Here is an 18,108-nt window from a genome sequence, read left to right as displayed (position 1 = left end):
GCGAATAAACGGCTGAATACTCAAATATTACGTACGTAAGTGTTAAAGCTTTAATTGTATTTGCACAGGCCGAATGTGCTTTATTAATTTTGCACCGTTTTAATTCGTTAACTCGAAAGCCTGCGGGATTATTCTGGTTAAAATTTAATTTACGATATACGCCTTGGTACAACATTTTATTTGCATAAATATTTTAAAGCTTTAAGCTCTGTTCCGTATGCGTGTCAGTAAGTATTTTATGAATTTAGAATAAGATAAAGTATTTTTATTCGTTTAGCGTTACTATTAAGTAGATATATCCTAACTTAAACGTGAAGTAAAATAAAAGCTATACAGAAATTACAGTTCATTTCAAAATTATTTTTTTACTTTCAGTTCGATAAATTTTCATTCATCTCGCATACAATTCTTTCATTGCCAACAATATTGAAATCTTACATTTAAAAAATCGGTGTTAATTCATCCATTTCTTTTGATCAATAAACATTCGTCTCAGAACTCGTCTAATTTTTCTTTGTTTTGAGATAAATTGTGATATACCTCAAGGCAAAAAAAAATAACAACAAGGTATAAAGCAAGGTTTTATGCCGATCGCTGTAATATTTACGCCCTATCTTTATTTTTATTTTATTTTATGGGATTTTTTTTTATATTTGGTAGCAAAGATTATGACTAGTACAGGTAATTTATTTGATTTAACAGATATTATGTCTGAAATGTTTGTATTATTGTCTTATTTTAGTGGTATAGGATAAAATATAATTAATTTATACGATGTAAAATTTATCGAAAAGACGTCTCTGGCTGGAAATAATACAATACATTAATATAATAAGAAAAATATCAAATTACAAAAATAATGAGATTATTTTTCTGTTCTCAAGGTAGGGTAACCATTTGTTAATGAGGTATCATCCGCACGGGAGTGTGCAAATACTGGTGCACTCACTATTCCTGTACTGTCATAGTTCAATAATCAGTTGGCAATGCGAAATAAATGGAGAGGATTTATTTGTCATCCCAGCCAAATCAAATCAATTTTATTCAAGAAAACTTCACAATGAAGCGTTTTTGACACACCTTTCTGACACAGCTACCTTCTAAGCTGTTACTAAGAATACCTTTACAGAAAAACCCAAAAACCGTTTATAGCCCTGACCCGGGATTCAACGTCAAAATCTGCAGACGACCTAACGAATCAAATCAATGTAACATAAATTACTTTTATGTAATGCTCAGAAACCTATTTACCGAATGGACATAATATTTTTGTTATATTTAACAAAATAAACGATCTATTTTGATCTAATTTAAGTAATCCTCTAACGAATAGGCCACTGCTAGCTTGGGTCTTTCGGACGATAATTTTATTATACCAAAACTTCGTTATCTCTAACTAACAAAATTCTCCCGATTTATCATCGAGGCATTGGTTTAAGTTATCTTTTATTTGTCTTCTACTTGTGCAGCTTTGAGTTATCCGATACAAGATCTGTTACAATAAGTTATTTTACAACGGCCATTTTCTGACCTTTTTGACACGGACGTCCCATTAAGCGGCCCTTTATTTATGTTGATAAATCGTCAGTGTTCCCGGTGAGTTTGAATATTGATATTTTCAAAAGGTCGTACCAAATATAATGAGATTTTTTTTACACCATAAAAACGATCTTCATTTCGTTTATTAAAATTGTTGAAATAAATTTATCAACAAGATGTTTAATTATTTACGCATACAATATTATTGTATACGCCGATGTGTTTCAATTAAAACGTTATAAATATTCATTTTAAAATTGTATTTTTAATACAAGTATAATATATTTTGTCAAGCGTATATTATAATCATACACTACTCAAACCTTCTACGTTTCGGAAAAGGTAAATAATGAAAAGTTAATGTCGTCGACGTATCACGTCTGGCTCATAACGTCACGTCACGTCCGGGTTATTGCACGATTTTTTCGATCTCTCACATAAGTAATAAATCACTGAGATATAGAAATGGTGATTATCAACCTTTTATGGTGTACAAGAGGACGTTATATGCGAGGAACTAATAAAATAGACATTCTGGTACAAAATATGTTTTCATATGTCATATATATATATATATTTATATACATATACATACGTAAATAAATGAAACTCTGCTTAGTTACATACTACTTTCTCCGTAAAGAAGTGTTATATATCAATCCAAGTACTCTTTTGATATGACAAATAGTAACGATTGAGTTCTAGTGTTGAATAATTTGAATAATTAACGCAACGAATCCAAATAAATAAAAGATACATAAAACTACTTGTAAAAATTATTATTAATACTTCAGTGTTAACAAAAAATATTTTGACGTAACTTAAATATTGTATTTCCAACGTATTTATAATAAAAGACTAGACGATTATACGTAACAGGGGAAACTTTCAAGAGGCGATTCAACTATACAATAAACTTCTTAAAGTATGAGTTTATAATAAACAATTTCCTTAATAGGGAATCGGATCCGTTGATTAGGAAAAAACCCATAATCTTGCTTTCGCATCAGGTAATGTTGTCAGTAAAATAAAAATTCTGTAAACGGTGTTTTTAAAAATTAAATAGATGTGGTAATTTTTTAAATAATCTTATTCTATTTGTCTAATAAATTATGCTTATTTTTTAATACGTGTGTATATGGATACAAAGAATTTTCTAGCGCTGTAAAAAAACTAAAAATAAAGCAATATTCACACTGTACAATATTGTAAAAGTTAAATAATAAAAAATGTCTTCGTCTGTTTTCTATCATATTTATTTCCTATATTATTAGTGGAAATATGTACATATATCATATATGAATAGTATTTTTTTCAATTTTGTATATGTCTTATTCTTGTCTGCTATGAATGTCTAATTCTTTATTCAATAATAAAACTTTATGTTAAAACAAAACTTGTGTAAACTTACTCAGTTATGTAAATCGTGTACGGTGAATTTGGTAATGGGTTGGGCTTGTTTAATACAGTTTGGTCAACACGCTGACATATTTTATATGGGGTTGTCAAGGCCTTCAAAATAATTGCCATATTTCACATATATCCTGTAAAATATTTTCAGTTATTTTCAACTTAAATCAAAATATTAGTATGAAATTTATTAAGAATCCATACTTTATTAATTAATCGTCATTTCAACAAAAACTATCGAATATTTTAATCCCTTATTATAAGGAAGGGGATTTATGCACGTTTTATTATTATATATATTTTGAATCAAAAATGAGTTCTTCCATCTTCCAACATGTTAAACGTTATGGTAACATAAGATTAAAAATATTTTTCAAGTAATGTACCCCTGTACACGGCATCCCTTTGCCACTATAATATGTATATATTCTCTGGAGACTTTTACCTGGGTTTATGAAGATCCGATTTCTACAATTGATTTCTGACTTGACAATTTGTCGAATATTCAAATTAAGAATGTAAGTTTTTTTTTGTTAAGATACATCGGAAAGGCCACGTATATAAAATAAAAAAAAAACTGTTATAAAAATATGTTAAATAATTTTCTTAAAAATATTTTTTTTGATGTAAATAAACATCAGTTAAAATATAATAAAACAGAGTTATATTAAATATTCATTTCGTTTGATATAAATATATTAAAATTAACTAATAAATTTTAATTTCTCGAGATTAAAATTTTACTACTTTACCAACTAAATTTTATTATAAATGAATCTCAATAATCACGGCGAATTTCTCTGAAAGATTTCCTCAAAGTTATTTCGCATTGTGTAAGTGAGATAAACCTAAAACGACTTACGGTAGGTATCGGGATTGTCTCACAAAGGAACTTCCAACCTATCTTCAATGGAACCATTTCATTTTTCATTCAATTCAATGTAAGCTTTATCTCTCATGGTATGATTAAGTTTTCGTAGGCATATCATTAAAAAATAGAACAAATACAGAGTAGGAATATATTGCTACATAAATATAAATTCCAACATTATTCATAACTTACTTAGAAGTACAAAGTTTGTGGTATGTTTAAACGAGTTCAAGTTGGGATAAAAGTTTTCTTTTCATTATGTTATACGGATACGGACGGATAAAGTTATAACATGCCTTTTAATTTATTTGCTTTTTTGTTATATTTCTCAATACAATGAATGTGTCTCAAAAGAAAAAAAAACATGTTTCGGTAGAGGTGATTGTTTATAATACAATTTGATCCTTCTTACTTTCAAATGTGTTTTAAGTTTTTTTTATAAATTCCATATATTGATGGCATAGTGTCATACCATTAGGAGCGGTTTCACGTATTTATAAAAAAGGTAATTAAAAAAAATAAACTAACAAAATTCATGAAACAAATGAAAACTAAAGATAACACATTATTCGCTGATATTATGTAAATGTATGCTATATTGAATATATTTTCATTAAACATTGCTCTAAATCATGCTGATAAAACAAATTAAAAAAAAAAACATTTAAATTCCCTCATTTATTTCGGGCTAAGATTTCTCAATCTATGTAAATGACATAGAAATATTTCGAGCTCATGACTCATGATATGTGAACGAAAAGAAAAAAGAAGTATAATTTTACAAAGATATAATTAGGGGTATATCTAAAGTAATAGTAATACTTCGGAATAATAAATCTAAAGTAACATACTCAATATCATCAATACTATTTTTAACGTAATTTTTATCATCGTAAAATTTAAACTTATAAATTTTTAAGTGGTTGTTAAACATTTGCAATTTATCAGTCCAGTCGTCGTATAATTTATGCTGCGAGCATCTCGGCGTGGAGATAATTGCCTAGATAAACTGTTAAGGATAATTTTTCACTTATCATCTTCAAATTTTCGAATGATTATATTTATAGTCAGAAGTATGAGCCCATTTGGTAGCAGAATTTAAAAACAATAACATTTATCATTAACTTGAATACAGCGCCACCTATCTCAAACCGCAGTACTTAACTTACTACGAAATATTATATTATACTGACATGAAATTCCTGACTACTTATTTTTAAAAATGTCAAGTAAATCGTTGAAGAGCGTGTGTAATATTGTTTCATGTAAAAAGATTACGCTGCTGATGTGACGGCTTAAGGCTCCCGACGCGAGAGTTGAAAATGATGTAAAAATTATATACGAAAATCGGCTTAGCGGAGCTTGTCATAAAACAAAATATATTTCACTTAAATGTGTTTCAGCTAAGTTGAAATTCTTTGGCACTTTAATCGAAAATCTTGGCTTTACCCCCGAGGTATTATTATTTACACTACGAGTATTTAGGGAAAAATACGTGTTCACTTGAAATACTTTTATGAAATTCAAGTTAAGAGTGTTTTTGTATATAATATAAATATAGATAAAGTAGAGCAACTATAAATGTCTAAAAGAGCAGTATTTTATACGTCTCGTTTAACTATTTATTACTTTAATTAACTAATAAATCAAATCAAAATTTGTTTTCAATACAGCATAAACTTGCTTATTTATTATCAAAAATGTATTGTTTAACAATTCTTCATCAGTTGAGAATATGATATATATACGGGTAAATATGTATATTATAACAAAAAATACCCAAAATATATTTTGAAATTAATGTGTATGTTAATATCGTAAGCGAAAATTCATTTATCTCTAAATAATATTAACACAACAATCAATTCAGAATTTAAAAAGGAAACTGAACTATTTGAACTTAATTCAAAAAAAAATATTTAAAAATATTTCAGAGAAGTCATCTGCCGCAGACTTAAACTTTATTTAAAATATATTAAGTGGCTTATAATCATTTTAGCCTGTGATTCCTTCGAGTTTCAAACTTAAAATAAGTGGAGCCCTCGAGCAGTTTCGACATTTTGATTATTTCGATTGAAGGCAAATGGGCGACGAGATATTTAAATTTAACGTAATTGGAGTTTTAAATATTTACATTCTAATATTTGTTTCGTTTATTTTGATTCTTTTTTATAAATTTTTTTAACATTTAAATATATTCCCAATGATATATAAAAAATCATTGTAGATACAAAGTGCGTAAGCCTAAGCCTAAGCATTTTAGTTTTCACTAACTTTACGTTCACTCAAGATGAGTGCCAAATATCTCATAATGCAGAAGAATTTTATTAAACGTCATCTTATTATTATTAGTACAATATGTGGACGAGACATAGCACGTCCTTTTGTAAGAGGCATAAAGGCATAGCTTAGATGCCATGTTTGTTTATCATTATAACCATACAAAGCACTTATCTATAAAGCATTCTCACTTAACTTCTGGCCATACTATATCCAAATATATTTCTAATTATACTCACAACATTAATTCTCTTATAAATTCTTTCAAATATTTTATTCCTGACCACTTGTTTTGTCTTCTCATTATTTTCTGCTGTTGTTATTAAACACACAATTTATGATACTTTGCCTAATAAACGATGAACATGGTTAGATGGTACGAGATTGAGGAATTTTATCTTAAATAGTCGATAAGAACATTAGTTAGTCCAAGGAATTAACTATTTCAATTGATTAATAATATTTTCAACAACAGTATCTTATTAAAAACATTTGTATTTCATTAAATACGTACATATAATTTTTTAATAAAGTTGCAACATTTCGTCGTAATAGAACTAAAACAACTATTGTTTACAGAATTTTACTCAAGTTATGTTGAATTTATTATGTTTCCGTAGTAGAGAAATCAGAGGTAGCAAATATTAGCTACGTCCCTCAGCGCCGTAGAAGGTACCGCTGACAAAAATAAATGTAACTGTAGGAGGAAAGTGGCATTTATACATGACGAACTATAACATTTCAGCTAAGCTTTCATTTTATTCAATATATTTATGAAATTATTCTTCATTTGTTAAAAGAAGTTATAATATTATTAGGTTTAATTGTGTTTTATGTGTGTTTAATTGTGCTTGTAAGTTTTTTTAGTTTTTTCGCAGACAGATATTATAAGTTCATAAATAAATTGTATATTATCTGCTAAAACTTAACAGTATTAAAAGAAGGAAAGAAAATTTTGCATTTTATTGTAAGATTTCGTTTTTAAAATTTTGAATATAGGATTAGTTTCACCACAACAAAATATTGTTTAATTTTCTTTTCATACTTTGTGAGGAATGTACGCCTTGAATTTTAATGAATGTAGCGGACTTTTTCCATTATACTTTCCTTAGATACGATATTTCAATGAAATTCAAACTCAAACTTTATTGTAATCAGTCCTTTCTAAAGATTTTAAATGTAAAAAGAAATATCCAAAGCTATAAGTGTTAACCGTTTGCTCATATATTCTAAAAGGATACTGGAGGTCCCCAGAGCATGAGGGTGCGAAAATTTTGTAATGTAAATGACAGGTATTGAAAAATGGTTACAAAATCATTTCGTTGGTTTTTTGTAGATAAATTTTAAAACCGTATTTATGTATATTCTGTGAGTTATTTAATATTCAATTTGTTTAAACATTTATTTATACATTTAATATTGTCATTGTAAGTTAGGACTGTTTATAAATTATTGACATCCATAAAACTTATAAATATTACAGATGCTTGTTAAAATTAAAAAAAGCAATTAATTGTTATCAGACTGACTTTATGTTTATGTCACTGCATTTAATTTAGCTCAGAACTTGTTCCAATACTTTAAATCTATCAGATCTATCAGTTTGCATTTATTTTTATAAAGGAAAATAAAAGAAACAATTCAATACTCGTTTTTTATTCACAGTCGCGACACTATAAAGAACTTCTATGTGTCTATGTGATTCCCGCTCAAAGTGAACAAGATTGTAATTATTGCACTCAAACGCATCGATGACCAGTAATACACGTGTTTTAGACTGACATGAGATGTCAATTTCACGCCTGCCGTTTGTTTGTAACCAAATGGTAATAATGATGTTATGTTTTACGTAACTACTTTTATATTTTAGAAAAAGAACATTTTATTATGTAATACACCGCACGCGAACAGAGCAATGAGGATTTATATTTATAACAATACATAGTATGCAAAATTGTATTATATTATTAACTTACATTCCAAAATTTTTTTTAGAAGCAATAAAATTGTTTTGATTAGTGCGTAGATATTTATTAGATACGTAAACATCGAATCCGTTCGTTATATTATTATATTATAATTTAAAAAGAAAGATACCGTTGAATCATTGTAAAATTTATATAAGTATTTAAAGATGCAATGTTTTCGAAACGTTTCCCAAGAGACTACTATTTCCATACAACTCGAGGAACATTAAATACAATATTCTAAATAGAGCCACCTCAACGATACATATGAATAATTCAGAAGCTTACAATTAAGTCTAATTTGACCATTTCTTTTAGTATTCGCTTATATTTCATAAAATAATAATATATCATTTATTTTCATAGTATTTGATGTAAAAACATAACGTCAATTTTTTATAACTTTTAAATTCAATATGCTTAAAGAAATTCAGAAATAATGTTATCACTTGTCACAAATATCGGCCGAGTTATTGTAACGGAACACAAAGACTTCAAGATAACACTGAAATCGACGTAAGGATCCGACAGAAAGCAGTCACATGATAATATTCAAATATCGATCATATTTGTTTAAATGGTGTAATATACGGCAAGCAGTTATCGGCTTTATATCTACTTGAATTAGGATCAATTATGTTTAAATAATTGGAGAGATTTAATTTTAAAAAAATTTAAGAAGGCCTTTTTAAATCCAAACAATTTCTTTCTTCAGTTCATATGTACATTTATATTACATAACAAGTATATCTATCGACATGCATCATATTTGCGCACCATGATAATAATTTTAATTTTTAATTATAAATTGTTTATTCAACTTATAAAAAAATCTCCTTATTTATATATCTTAACGTCTTTGTAATACATTCTTTACAGAAATATATCTTATTATTTTGTTGTTCTCTTGTAAATAGTTAACTAGTGAATCAAAAGGAATAGTTGCTTCATTTCTCTATTATTCTAATTTAAGCAAATGAAAGTCCATATAGAAGCTTTCGAATAAGGGTGAACCGCGAATTCTGTAAAAAAAGATTTGGACACGAATTCAAATTTCACCCAAGCCATCTACGATGTCAGATAATCCACAACAGCAAGATGTTTAAGGTATATTCTGCCTCCGATACGACTTGGAAACCATCAAGAATAAAGCCAGTTGTTAAAGGCCGAAAGTATTACATGTCCATGGTCACTTTCCATCAGATAAGCTAGACGCTTGTTTGTCACCATAAAAAACAAGGCCAGTTTCAAAAACTAGTCAACAGCAGGATATACACAACATTCGCAAATACAGGTGCAATATCTATCTAGTCTCATATGGGACGATATTCGGAGACTAGCGTATTTACCTGCACGTGGCACGAAGTGTTATAGAGCTAACTTATAAGTCGTGGACGAAAAAATTTTTCGACAGAAAACCTCCATATTTTTTATTGTCCCTTAGGATATGCAATTTGTTCAAATACTACATTATCATTATATTTAATACTTTTCTTTATTAAATCAAAGGTATTACTGGTTTTACTTAACTATGTCCCTCTTTTCCGAAGGCTAATTTCCATATTATTTAGTCAAATTTCTTGGCCAATTTATACCCAGCTTAAACGATTTTTGAGATGCGGTCTGGACACGGGTACTTCGCTATTATATCTCGTTTAATAGTTTACGTGTTTTCGCTCTTCAAAATTATGCAGAGTATGAAAAACTTTGTTCTTCTGAAATACCTGAGAAGACAAAACTTATAATAATATTGTCACGCAGCCATTAAAGTCAAAGTTAAATCTTTCATCGTCTAAGTTTTAAGTATTCTAAATTATGCTTTGCACAAATACATAAATATATAGTGAGTCGAGATTTACATATTTTTTTAAGATTTCTTATGTGCTTATTTCTTTTATGATTATGCACACTCAAGCATTGTTGAATAATTTCGCTAAGACACTATTCTATCAATATGTGGAGTTAATTCACAGTATGTTTTTATAATTTTTTTGGTATATACTACTCTCTAATCGGTCTCAACTGGAAGACAAATATTTTTAAGCATCAAAAGCAAGAATACTTCCGCATATTCTTTTTAAATTATTCCGCAGAAAATATCGTTATTGATAAATTGTATATATATGTTGAAAAAGCCCTCTGTCAAAGTAAGGGTGAAATATGATCATCACGGTTGATATATTGACTATTTCATAAAAATGAGCCGCCTATTTTTGCAAAATATATAATACTAAACGAATAAATGCGACAATGCCACGTGTTGCAGATTCAACTAAAAGTATAATTTATATTTACGACGGGTGAGCGAGCACATTTCGTGTACGCAAACTGTGTGTTTTTTCTCATATTTTTGGGAAAATTAAAACAATATGCCTTATATAAAGATCTTTAACACATAATAATCATTTGTAACTAGGGCAATACAACAGTTTTAATTTAGATTTAGTTTTAGATAATTTTTTATAAATGTTTATAACAGATTTAATCCAGCAATATATTTGAGTGAAACTGGTGAAGTTGCCCTCGCTGTAAGCTCAACGATAATATTATATAATGATAATTGAGCAAGAAAACCAGTTAGGACTTAACAATAGCATGAGCCCGATCCATTCAGATTAATTGATCTCTCTGATTAATTTCAAAGACATCAGAGAAACTGTTTGATCTGACTGTCTAAAATTACTAGTACCTTGAAAGCTCTAGTGAACTGTAATAGTTGATAATGAGGCAAATTATGGAATAGACTTTGAGTTTTCTTAGGATTAAGCATATTATACATGAATATATCTCAGCTAAAAATATGTGTAGGATCAATCAACAACAATAAAAAAATGTGTAGAATCTGGCTATCCTACAATATTCACACAGTATTCATCTTAAGAAAATTTGCTTCTATTTCCCATCGAGGCCGTAAATGAGATGTAATTGTGAAAACTAATCTAATCTTAGGAACTAATCAATCAAATAATAATCAATAGCCTCAACGGTCCATTATGTCAAGTAGGACACGAGGGAGAGTGGATGAAAAAATAAAACCTATAAATATCTTCCCTTCGTTTGCGTTATAATAACATCGATGTTCACGATGATTTTGAACGTGAGATTCGGTGTAATTAATAAAAATACATTAAGTAACACGACGTATATTGAGACTGCAGTGTATTTTGTATTCACTGGCTTTTATTTAGGTTAAATATTTTTTTACGGAAAAGAGTTACTTGCATTTTTTTACAATGATTATTTAAAATTACGTGTAGCATACTTGAATAAAGTAAATTATAATGTTGATTTAGATTTTTGACTGTATCCATTATAATTCTTATTAGATCCCTTTCGACTTTTGAGATATAATCTCGGAGCGCGTGAACCCCTTTGGAATATTTTAAAGTATTATGAAAGTATCATGTTTATAAGAATATTCATTACTTTCCATTGAATGTCGATATTTAAAAAATAATATACTTACAAAATAATGAATTGCAGGCAGGATATTGAATTGAATTGAAAATTATAAACGTTTGTTGTAATATCAATCCAGAAGAATAATAAATAGAGCTCTTGTAATTTTTATTAAGTACTCTAATTGAACTTTATATTGAACTGATATAAGAAACATACTTAAATCGTCCTTGAATATATTTTGAATATTACTTATTCATGTAAAAACTCTTCAAAGTTCCATTTACTCTGAGTCCTTTAACTTTAAACTAATACAATTCAGGCTATAATAATGCGAGTAGTAGAAGAATATTTAATAACTGACACCCTTTTCTTACTTCAGTTTGAGATATCGTTCGTTCCATTTATGTTAACTTTTTGTTTAGTAAACTTCTAAAACGCTCAGTTTCTGAATTATTTTCTAAATAATAGAACACGTCAAAGTAGATTTCGGATTTATAAAGTTATAACTAAACTTTCAAATTTTAAAAGAAATCTCCTCCTTTTGAAATAATTTTAATCTTGTTGTAATTGCACAAATATATTTTTATTTACCAACCAACAAAAAAAAAAATCCTTTGTTATTAACAAAGTTCGTACATTTTGAAGTTTCCAGAATGAGTTTCCTGTGAGGTTCCTGGTTAGTTTCTGTTACCGTACGGTTTTTGAAGCTAGTGATCCAAATACGAGCTGATAGTATTAAGCGATTCTTGCAAAATATTACCTATTATTAAATTAATAAATATGTTTAAAGACTTTTTTAAGGGCTTTTACTTAAAGAGAAGTTAAAATATTGACATGTATACTACATATACTAATAATAATAAAAAATAATTTTTTTTTATTATTATTGCGTATTTTAACTCTATAAAGTATATTTACTTAAATTATCCAAACATTACAAATCGCAATTAAAGAACTTTTTTATGTAATTATTTCAAGTTCTCAATACAGTCATTAAATGTTTAGAAGTTTTGATTAAAAAGTATAATAAAGAACGGAGGGTAATTTCTGTTATCCTATTTCCCGGTTGATATTTATCTGCCCTTAATTTTTGTTCTAGGTCAATATCATCATAAATAAACGATATTATTTTTATATATTATCTATTTTAAAATTAATATGTAGTTATCCTTTTATTCATACACTCTCTAAAGCTTATAAAGAAACTTTCAATAATGAAAGTAGACTGAGTGTATACGTATTGAATTTAGATTTTTTCATACAACAAAAGTAAATATTCATCGTATTCATGTGTAAATTTATACCAATATCTTACTTGACATTTATATGAAATCGGCTTAACGTTTTAAGGAAATTGAATCGTCAGAAAACGAATGTATGTATAATATTATAACAATCATTTTTCGATAAAAACAATCAAATTCGGATAAAATTCATTCGTCAAAAAGAATGGAAGTGCGCTATCGTTTATATTTCCAGTAATAAGATTTATATATTCGAATTTAAACAAAATGTCGACAGTAAATGACTAAATTATTCTGGTAAAAAAGGAATCGTAGATTTATGATACTGAATATCCAAATGTATTGCTTCAAAATAAAAAAATGAATATGAATTTTGTATTACGAACGAACACGGTTTTAGCTTTTTTTCTGTTCGATATAAACGACAACAAATACATTTTTAATATAGATTTCAACCAAGTCTTAATCTCTACAGAATGCCGAAACGTATTTCTGTCTATTAAATTTTTCGTAAATTATTATCGGACTCGACTCACTCACCATTTATAGTACGTTATTATACAAGAAACTCGTTCATAAGTACCAACAACAACTGTATATAAAGTTTCAACACAATCCTATGGACGTTGCATAAAAGCATATAATATTTTAGATTCATATGAATAAATATCGACCAAAATGAAAGTGTTTATATAGTAAAGAAAAATGATCGATTTGTACTTTTTGTGATCTGTGGTAGAAAATAAAATGACCTCATAGTCCGCGATTAAGCGCTCGAAAGATCAAATTATAATATCCTAATTTTATGGTAACAGCCACAACGTAATATGATAATGGAGGTCTCGGAATTATGCCTTTCCTTTGGAATTTTTGCCTAAACTGACCTAATATAAAAATTTGCGCCCAGTTTTGAAACGTTGCCATTTTCGTTGTCAAATGGTTGATATACTATTTTCAAACGCATTGATAGATATTATTCGCAATATCTTAAACTTACCTCACCTTTGTCGATATTTCTATACAAATGTATTTATTATTACCGTTAGATGTAGCTTTTTTTCATAAAGAGCACGGCTAAAGTTAATAATTAAGATTGTAAAAGATAAGAATCGTTAATTGGATTATTTCTCTCATACTTTTTTCCTTTGCTTAAAACCTCTTATAATTTTGTAAATCATAATTGTTTTTCATAGACTTTTTTAATAATCTTGATAAAATAATCAACATTCAAATCTAAGTATGGTTTGATAAAGAAATATAAGAAATACTTCGATGAACCTTTTTGTTCATAATTTTTCTTTGTATTGTATGACATTTTTTACATTTTATCGATATCCTTTGTTCAAAAAGAAAATTGTAAAGATTATATAAAAAATAAATGGAAATATTCAAACACTGCAACAGAATGGACAAAGTGTCTTAGTCATTAAAACTAAGCGCGACGAGTTTCGTTAATTTTATTAATCGTTGATGCAAGAACTTGCTTTGAAACGTAATATGGTATAAAATAATTTTCGAAAATATTTATTAAAAGTATTTTCCCTTCTAAGGTTGATTGCCAAAACCTCGAAAAGAGTTGTATAATTTTAGAATATGTTATATGTTTTCAATTTCGATTTGAAAAAACATTTCAGTAATGAGAAATCTACATTCTGAAATACTTGAAATCAAAATAATTATGAAAAAAAAAGAATTATTTATTCATACATAATTACCATACTCGTGTCTGAAACAAATTTACAAAAATTCGTAAGGGAGTGTACGTATGTAGTTAAGTATTTCAAAAGGTAAAACTAATTTGCATTTCATTAAGACAATATTATCTTTCTGTAACGAATTTAGTAAAGAACAAAGACAAGTTTATTTTTGTTTTTCGAAATTAAATTCACAAGTGTTAAATTAAGATGTTCTCATTAGAAAATTGGAATATCAAAATAGAGTTGCATTCTCTTAAATTCGACCGTAAATATATTATTTCCTTGGAGAATTATATAAGAAATTTCTTAAGTGATCCGATAGATTTTTTATGTGTGTGTAATGTTGCATACGTAAATACGTATGTAACATGTACTATATAAAATGGAAAGGGATTTCATTAGTTACGTATGAAGAAATGAAAATGGCAAATGTAAAACTATTTTTTTTAGATCTGACATGAAAAAATAATTGTTATTATATGTATTGTTACTTAGCTTCAGTAAACATTTATTCATACAATATTCAGTAATGGATTTATAAACACTTCGATAAAATTATGATTGCACTTTTAAGTTACAATCCCTTATCGCTTCAAGTGCGGAACTTTAGAACTTTTACGATCATTTCGATAAATTATGAACTTCGTTAAAATAAAGTAGTAAAAATTATTAGAAAAGTTGAATATTAAATTATTTTAAATATCTGGACTATAAACTGGGGTAAAATATAACTTACTTTCGAATTAATTGTTAATTATGCAATAAATTTTATTACTATTATCATTGTTTGCATAGTTTGAAACTTTTACGGTATAAAAAAGCAAACTTTACTAGCAATTATTGCTTTTAATTAATAAAGTAACGAACTAAAGTTTTTCTTAAAGTTATATCAAAATAATATGAAATATCGTCAAGAAAATGAAATTATATGTATAAATGTAAAATAATCCTATCTACTTACTTGATAATGTCAGTAGGCTTCAGCGACCAGGCTTGGTGAGGGCAACAAGTGTTGTGCCGCCGCCCGCCCAGAACCACCCTTATATACCATACCCAGCCGCCCACTGCGCGCTAACAGAGTTTACTTTCTGATTTGACGAATCAAAATTAAAAGTTACGAATATTTTTTTCCTTATCATAATATCACTTACTTATTATAAATTACGTAAAATATTTTTAAACTGAAAATAATTAAGTACAGTCACTGCTTTTACAATTAAATTATAAAAGATTTTTTTATATATATTCAATAATTAATTCCATGCATCATTTTATATTTACCAATAAATAAATTGTAAAAATATGCTTAAAAATTGTATTAATAAATAAGGAATATTATATTCTATAGAAGATTATATAGATGACTAAATGAACCCCTAGCTTCGACTATCATTCAGTTTGCGACAAAAATCTACCTAAATTGTGACATTATAAAGTAGATACCAATTTATCAATTATAAGAAAGCAGCAAAAACCTATTTTTGAGATTGGATTGCAATGCAAAAGTTCGATCCCACAGCGCGCATTTCTGACTTTTCGAAGTGTTGATTAGCGATTTTTCGTTGTTTTTAACTTATATCCGACATAAAATCGGTTACTATGTTTTATTTACTATATGATAAATATATGATTTACTAGATTTACTAAAGATCTTTTTTTTTTAATATTTAGTCAGCACACGCAGATAGAACACGTTTTCTTCTTGTTTCATAAATACTAATATTTCACGTTAAAATTTTAGTATAACTAAAATAATGTATAGTCTATGTTACTCCTCTATAAATTGACTTTCTGATGATTGAACATTTTTTTTTAAATTGGTTCATTAGATGCAGACTATGGATTACAATCTAACGAGTCATTCGTCTGTATGCTATCCCACAGAAAAAGTACATTTTTCCGGGATAAAAACATATTTTGTCATTCACTTAGCCCTTAGCTACCACTTTGCAAAAAAATCATGCAATGCTCTGAGAAAAATGAAAACAAATCAATCCTTATGTGATGCATATACTTTTCCCGGATAAAGGTGCCTTTGCGTTTTCCCATTCTATAACCTATATCTGTGTTAAAATTCATCCAGATCCATACAGCCGTTCTGGTGTACTAATATTCGTTCATTTCCATAACGATACATTTTATTTGCATTATATGATTATTACACGTATATCATGAAATGAAAAAGTGAAAGTGACGACCATGAAAAAGTAACCATTTAATCCAGTACTTCTTGGTATTCTTCATCAATCAGAAGAAGCTTTAAATTTAATTAAAGAACATAAAATTAGACTAAAAACTGCTTGTAAAGTAACATTGTTATATGTTTCAAAACGCAAGTTTTCAATCAATGTGTCTTACCTACCATAGCTTACGGTGATGAAGCATGGATACTAACTGCGGGACGTGTCCACAAATTTAAGTTCACTTAGCGTGCTACTGTGCGAGTTATGCTTGGAGTATCTTTAAAGTATAAAATAGCAAACTGAAGTGGCAGTGGGCTAGTTACATATGCCGAAGGAGCAATGGCTATTGGTGTAGAAGAGTCCTATAAGAGATCGTGGATCCGCAAGTGAAGCGATTACCTGTAATATATAGAGAGTCCTGACTGGATGAGGAAGGCGGATATCCGGGTGCACTTTATTAGAGGCCTATATCCAGCAGATTGTGATTGACTGATGATGAAGTTTATTTTGATTTGAATTATAATAAATGTATCTTTGTTACATATCATTTTTCTGGTAGTATACCGTCTATGGGTAGTTCAACGGTTAACGGTTATTCGTTTTTGAGTATATTGCATGATTTTTTTTATATAAGTCAATATCAGTACTATAAAAAAATACAAAAAACGTCTTGAACCTACTTTTAGTAGCGAATCAATAATAAATCGTTTGTTTATATGTAGTAATTGTACCTTGTTTGAAATCATAATAAATCATTAAAAATCAATAAATCTTTTAAGTTTTTCTATTTTTTCTATACATAGTTTTAAATATCATTAATAATTAACTTGGTTTTCTACAACAATGAAAAAAATATTAAGTAACTAAAAATTCTTGAGCACAATGCCCGATGGCGATTTATTTCAAATAATTATTTTTAGAAATTGTTGTTAATTAAAATAACTCTACTGTTATTCGCGTTCTTATCATAATTTTAAGACGAGACAATGTTGATAGTTTTCTTGTATCTAAATTTGATTTTTTACCCTTAATAGGCTAGCGTTTGACCGTGGACTTGCCTAGTGTTAAGCATCGACACGATGTACGATATAACCTTTAAAAATTTTATCCAAGGTAATATAATATTTTATATGTTTTTTTTCATATCTCTTAAAAAAATACTAATAAGAATTAATAATAATTTAGATATTTAATAAATAATATTTATTAAATATCTAAACGCATGTAATAGAAAAAAATAAAAATGGAAATATTGTTATGAAGTAACTTACGAAGTTATGAAGTCTTTAAAACTTCTCAAGTTGTTTTAACGCCTGCTTAAAGTTGTCGATCATGAGGAGGAAAATCTCATCGTTTTACATCTCAGTGACTCACGTACAATAAATTGCATCTTTAGACGAATGGAAAACGTATTGAATTTCATTCCATTTAGCTTCTTATTTTCCCGTTTTACAAATCAAAAGAAAGTTACCGTAAAGGATTCTAAATATTTTTTACTGATATGAATATTTCATT

At 27.8% G+C, this 18,108-nt stretch overlaps 1 protein-coding gene across 2 annotated transcripts in view; it reads right to left on the bottom strand.

The window, feature by feature from the left end:
• LOC125066896 (diuretic hormone class 2) overlaps positions 1-15,412 on the bottom strand; it is a 40,586-nt gene extending 25,174 nt beyond the window's left edge. For both annotated transcript variants that reach the window (XM_047675208.1, XM_047675209.1), the window contains exon 1: positions 15,372-15,412. The gene's annotated coding sequence lies outside the window, so the exon portion shown is untranslated. The remainder of the gene's footprint in view (positions 1-15,371) is intronic.
• Positions 15,413-18,108: the final 2,696 nt, after the last annotated feature.

Source organism: Vanessa atalanta, chromosome 10, assembly GCF_905147765.1.
Source record: "Vanessa atalanta chromosome 10, ilVanAtal1.2, whole genome shotgun sequence".
In the NCBI taxonomy this organism is placed as follows: Eukaryota; Metazoa; Arthropoda; class Insecta; order Lepidoptera; family Nymphalidae; genus Vanessa; species Vanessa atalanta.
This window is presented reverse-complemented; position numbering and strand designations above follow the sequence as displayed.